The 6,759-nt window shown below is 31.7% G+C and overlaps 1 pseudogene; it reads right to left on the reverse strand.

The window, feature by feature from the left end:
• Nucleotides 1-407: 407 nt before the first annotated feature.
• On the reverse strand, nucleotides 408-541 carry LOC145277267 (U2 spliceosomal RNA; annotated as a pseudogene).
• Between the last annotated feature and the right edge of the window lie 6,218 nt (nucleotides 542-6,759).

A 6,759-nucleotide genomic window follows, 5' to 3' on the forward strand; every position in this document is an offset into this window, starting at 1 on the left:
GTATTTATACAAGAGTTTTAACGAAAAATATCAGGAAAAAATGTACAGGAATAAAAAAAAATTCAGCTTTTAAAATATTCGTCGATAAAAAAACCGATCTTTATATTTACGCTAGCCATTTTGTATATTACCACGTGAGCTGCTATCTCTTAAACTGGAGGGGGGGGGATCCACTTGAATCCAACAAAACCAGTAATTTTTTTTTTCTATTATATATACATCATTTTCTATAAAATTAAGTGTAGACTTTATAATTAAAACAAAAAATGTTATTCATACTAAAAAAAAAAACGCTTAGTCATGTCACGTGACGTGACGTCAACATCCACTAATGGCGAACAATTGTACCTATTTATTATGCCTCCCCACGGGACAGTTAGACACCAGGGTCGTTTTTTAACGTGGAGAAAAGGTACAAAAATAAAAATTGTCTCAGTCGTGGAGGATTTCTCCTCCACCGAAAGAGAACAAGAAATAGAAGTGCAGCATCTGAAGAACAGATACTACACTTTGATCTTGACCAAAAGGCCAAGAATGCGAACAATTGTAAATAACAACTTTTTTCACAAAACCAACACCGTCTTTCTTTTTTTTCTCTCTCTTTCTCTCTCTCACCCACTTACTCTTCCCTCTCTCTCACCCTCTTTCTCTTGACGTCACACCACTGTTAAACTGTGGGGGGGGGAACACATTCCCAGGCATTATCTCCTATAGATGCACATTTTATTAGAAATTCAGCTTTCAAAATATTAGACGATAATAAAAATATAAAACCAACACCCTCTTTCTCTTTTCTCTCTCTCTCACCAACTTACTCTTCTCTCTCTCTCACCCTCTTTCTCTTGACCTCCTACTACTGTTAAACTGTGTGTGTGTGTGTGGGGGGGGGAAGAGGCAGCTTGAAAACCAACAAAAACAGTGCACAGTTTCCCAAGCATTTGGGGTGGGAAGGGGGGGGAGAAGCCGAGCGCACAGTTTCGTGTGAGAGAGAGAGAACAATTCTCAACCTATATACTCAACAAATTTTTTATCTACAGATTTGAAAGTTTGTATATAGGGTATTCAGACATATGGAAATATATCTAGCATAATCTATCTATTATATCTATAAAAGTGAAAATGTGTGTGTGTGTGAGGTAGCCAGAGAGAGAGAGAGAGAGAGAGAGAGAGAGAGACAACAATTCTCAACCTATATATTCAATACATTTTTTATCTACAGATTTGAAAATTTGTATATAGGGTATTCAGACATATGGAAATATATCTAGCATAATCTATCTATTATATCTATAAAAGTGAAAATGTGTGTGTGTGTGTGCGTAAGAGAGAGAGAGAACAATTCTCAACCTATATACTCAACGTATTTTTATCTACGGATTTTAAACTTTGTATATAGGGTATTCAGACATATAGAAATATATCTAGCATAATCTATACATTATATCTATAAAAGTGAGAATGTGAGTGTGTGAGAGAGAGAGAACAATTCTCAACCTATATATTCAACAAATTTTTTACCTACAGATTTGAAAATTTGTATATTGGGTATTCAGACATATGGAAATATATCTAGCATAATCGATCTATTATATCTATAAAAGTCAGAATGTTTGCGTGTGGTTGTGTGTGTAAGGTTGCGAGAGAGAGAGAGAGAACAATTCTCAACCTATCTATTCAATAAATTTGTTATCTACAGATTTGACCATTTGTATATAGGATATTCAGACATATGGAAATATATCCAGCATAATCTATCTATTATATCCATAAAAGTGAGAATGTGTGCGTGAGAGAGAGAGAGAGAGAGAGAGAGAGAGTAAGTACAATTCTCACCCTATATATTCAACATATTTTTTATCTACCGATTAGAAAATTTGTATATAGGGTATTCAGACATGTGGAAATATATCTAGCATAATCTATCTATTATATCTAGAAAAGTGAGAATGTGTGTGAAAGAGAGAGAGAGAAGAGAGAGAGAGAGAACAATTCTCAACCTATATATTCAACTAATTTTTATGTACAGATCTGAAAATTTGTATACAGGGTATTCAGACATATGGAAATATATCTAGCATAATCTATTATATCTATAAAAGGTAGAATGTGTGTGTGTGTGTGTGAGTGAGTGAGTGAGTGAGTGAGTGAGAGAGAGAGAGAGAGAACAATTCTCAACCTATATACTCAACAAATTTTGTATCTACAGATTTGATAATTTGTATATAGGGTATTCAGACATAAGGAAATATATCTAGCATAATCTATCTATTATATCTATAAAAGTGAGAATGTGTGTGAAAGAGAGAGAGAGAGAACAATTCTCAACCTATATATTCAACAAATTCTATCTTTACAGATTTGAAAATTTGTATATAGGGTATTCAGACATTTGGAAATATATCGAGCATAATCTATTATATCTATAAAAGTGAGAATGTGTGTGTGAGAGAGAGAGAAAGAACAATTCTCAACCTATATACTCAACAAATTTTTTATCTACAGATTTAAAAATTTGTATATAGGGTATTCAGACATATAGAAATATATCTAGCATAACCTATCTATTATATCTATAAAATGACCATGTGTGTGTGTGTGAGAGAGAGAGAGAGAGTCAGAGAGAGAGAGAGAACAATTTTCAGCTTGTGTGTGTGTGAGAAAGAGAGAGAGAGAAAGAGAGGAAGGAAAATTCTCACCCTATATATTCAACAAATTTTTTATCTACATATTAGAAAATTTGGATATAGGGTATTCAGACGTATGGAAATATATCTAGCATAATCTATCTATTATATCTATAAAAGTGAGAATGTGTGTGTGAGAGAGAGAGAAAGAGAGAGAGAGAGAACACTTCTCAACCTATATATTCAACTAATTTTTTATCTACAGATTTGAAAATGTGTATATTGGGTATTCAGACATATGTAAATATATCTGGCATAATCTATGTATTATATCTATAAAAGTGTGAATGTGAGTGATGGAAAGAGCAAAAAATTCTCAACCTATATAACCTATAAAAGTGAGAATATGTGTGAGAGAGAGAGAGAGAGAGAACAATTCTCAACCTATATATTCCACACATTTTTGGGCACAGATTTGGAAATTTGTATATAGGGTAGGCAGACATATAGAAATATATCTAGCATAATCTATCTAGCATAATCTATCTATTATATCTATAAAAGTGAGAACTTGTGTGTGTGTGTGTGTGAGAGAGAGAGAGAGAACAATTCTTAACCTACATACTCAACAAATTTTTTACCTACAGTTTAGAAAATTTGTATATAGGGTATTCAGACATATGGAAATATATCTAGCATAATCTATCTATTATAACTACAAAAGTTAGAATGTGTGTGTGAGAGAGAGAGAGAACAATTCTAAACCTATTTATTCAACAAATTTTTTATCTACAGATTTGAAACTTTGTATATAGGGTATTCAGACATATGGAAATATATCTAGCATAATCTATCTATTTTATCTATAAAAGTGAGAATGCGTGTGTGTGAGATAGCGAGAGAGAGAGAGAGAGAAAAAGAGAGAGATAAAAATTCTCAACCTATACATTCAACAAATTTTTTATCCACAGATTTGAACATTTGTATATAGGGTGTTCAGACATATAGAAATATATCTAGCATAATCTATCTATTATATGTATAAAAGTGAGAATGTGTGTGTGTGTGAGAGAGAGGACAATTGTCAACCTATGTATACAACAAATTTTTTATCTACAGATTTCAAAATTTGTATATTGGGCATTCAGACATATTTTAATATATCTGGCATAATCTGTCTATTATATCTATAAAAGTGAGAATGTGTGTGATAGAGAGAGAGAGAACAATTCTCAACCTATATACTCAACAAATTTTTTATCTACAGATTTGAAAATTTGTATATAGGGTATTCAGACATATGGAAATATATCTAGCATAATCTATTATATCTATAAAAGTGAGAATGTGTGTGTGTGTGAGAGAGAGAGAGAGAGAGAGAGAGAGAACAATTCTCAACCCATATACTCAACAAATTCTTTATCTACAGATTTTAAAATGTCTATATAGAGTATTCATACAAATAGAAATATATCTAGGATAATCTTTCTATTATATCTATAAAAGTGAGAATGTGTGTGTGTGTGAGCGAGAGAGAGAGAGAGAGAGAGAGAACAGTTCTCAACCGATACATTCAACAAATTTTTATATATAGGGTATTCAGAAATATCGAAATATATCTAGCATAATCTATTATATCTTTAAAAGTTAGAATGTGTGTGTGTGAGAGATAGAGAGAACAATTCTCAACCTATGCACTCTACAAATTTTTTATCTACAAATTAGAAAATTTGTATATAGGGTATTCACACATATGGAAATATATCTAGCATAATCTATCTATTATATCTATAAAAGTTAGAATGTGTGTGTGAGGTAGCCAGAGAGAGAGAGAGAGAGAGTAAGAACAATTTTCAACCTATATATTCAACAAATATTTGATCTACAGGTTAGAAAATTTGTATATAGGGTATTCAGACATATGGAAATATATCTAGCATAATCTATCTATTATATCTCTAAAATTGAGAATGTGTGTGTGAGAGAGAGAGAACAATTTTCAACCTATATACTCAACAAATTTTTTTATCTACAGATTTGAAAATTTGTATATAGGGTATTCAGACATATGGAAATATATCTAGAGTAATCTATCTATTATATCTATAAAAGTGAGAATGCGTGTGTGTGTGAGAGAGAGCGACACAGAACAATTCTCAACCTATATATTCAACAAATTTTTTATGTACAGATCTGAAATATCACATTTGTATAGAAGTAGAAATCTTGATACCTACTCTGATACCTAATAAAAGAAAGGACACTCTTTAGGGCGGATTTTGATTATAACAAGTCACTAATTAGAAATTATAATAAACATTCTAATAATTTAAGAATTTTACCAAAATAAAATTGCATGGTAATCACCCAATTTCTGCCACAAAATTTTGATTGGCAGAACTCATAAACATAAAATATATATTTTCTAATTTCATCTTTTTTTTTTCTTTTTACATAATCTGGTTTGATGTTTTCCCAAATATTCAAATCACTATATTTTGCTGCTTAATATCAAATACAGCAACTGAGTTATTTTTATGCATCAAACAATTACATTTTCTCATTCATCCAAACTAATCACTGAACATCAATTTCATATTTTCTTCACTAAAATATTACTGTGCTTGATGTCATCAAGTGGAGCGGATCATTTTTTTTTCATTTGTTCACACATTTTTCCAATTTATATATATTTTGTTAAAGATTCTTAGCCTATGTCATTGCATACCAATCTGTTTATTAAAAGTTAAGGTTCACTGTAAACACATATGTTACACCAAAATAAAAACGCTTCAGATAATGTCTTGATATTCAATTCAGTTTCTCACATGACATCTTATGAAGTTAGTAGAAATGTTACAGACTTTTGAATCTCAAACACTTTCAATACTGTGCACTGATATTTTCTTTTTTGCAATATAAGCACATTCATGATTTTTTTTACAAACGTTAAAAACTTTCACATTGTGTAGCAATATACTGAAACAATTATAAAAATATTTGTTTTTATTTTGAATGATGCAGGGCATCTGAAGAGAGATTTTTCTAACAAAATGAAAGTATAATTTTTAGCAATAGGTATCTAGGAAAAGGCCACTACATATGTTATAAGTTCCAAATTTCCACAACCTGGCAAATACTGGTACATGCTAGCAAATTTAGATTTGCAATTACAAAATATGATTCTAATTTTTTCCTTTGCTCTTTATTCTAACACTACACTAAGTTTACTGTGTTATTTCGCTACAGTTGATATTGTGTAGAACAATAAGAAAATCATAGTGAACAATGCATTCAACAAAATTTCACACACATTTCTAGATACCTATATCTAATAAGTTCAAAAGAAAGGACACACTTAGGGAGGTATTTTGGTGGTCAAGTCACTAAAAAGAGATTAGCTGGTTTCCCGGCATAGCCCAGGATATAATAAAGATTGACTGAAATACATGTTCTAGCTGGTTTCTAGGCGTTGCCAGGGATGTAATATAGACACATTATGTTGTATATTACCTGTTCTCTTCTCCCTAAGGTAAAACAATTTCATATACATGCTGTAAATTACCTATGCTAGGGATAAAACATGAACAATATCAGTCCTAGGGTAGATAAAACAAATAATACATAGAGATGAAAGATTCCTCTCCCCTAAGAATCAAACATATGTTCAATATCTGCTTTTGTTTTTTCATTGTTTATACGGTCCCGAGCAACGCCGGGTAGCCCTGCTAGTCTATATATATAAAAGGCAAAAATCGGTGTGTATGTATGTATGTATGTATGTATGTATGTTTGTTTGTAACGCTAAAACTTTTGAAAGACGGAACCAGAGTTGACAAATTTGGTATCATATTGCACCTTGATCACCCGGATGACAAATATCGAAATTTCACGTCAAACGGACCAGTAGAAAGGGGTCAACTGATCGTTTTTCTCCTAGGGGGGCCCCCCAAAAAACCTGTCATTTTAACGTTATTCAATACGTGTCACGTGACGTGACGTCAGCTCAAACTTTTGACAGACACAACCAAAGTTGACAAATTATGTATCATATTGAACCTTGATCACCCGCATGACAAATATCGAAATTCCACACCAAACGGACCATTAAAAGGGGGTGAACTGATCATTTCTC

Source organism: Euprymna scolopes, chromosome 5, assembly GCF_053919585.1.
Source record: "Euprymna scolopes isolate OS-2025 chromosome 5, ASM5391958v1, whole genome shotgun sequence".
NCBI classification, from domain to species: Eukaryota; Metazoa; Mollusca; class Cephalopoda; order Sepiida; family Sepiolidae; genus Euprymna; species Euprymna scolopes.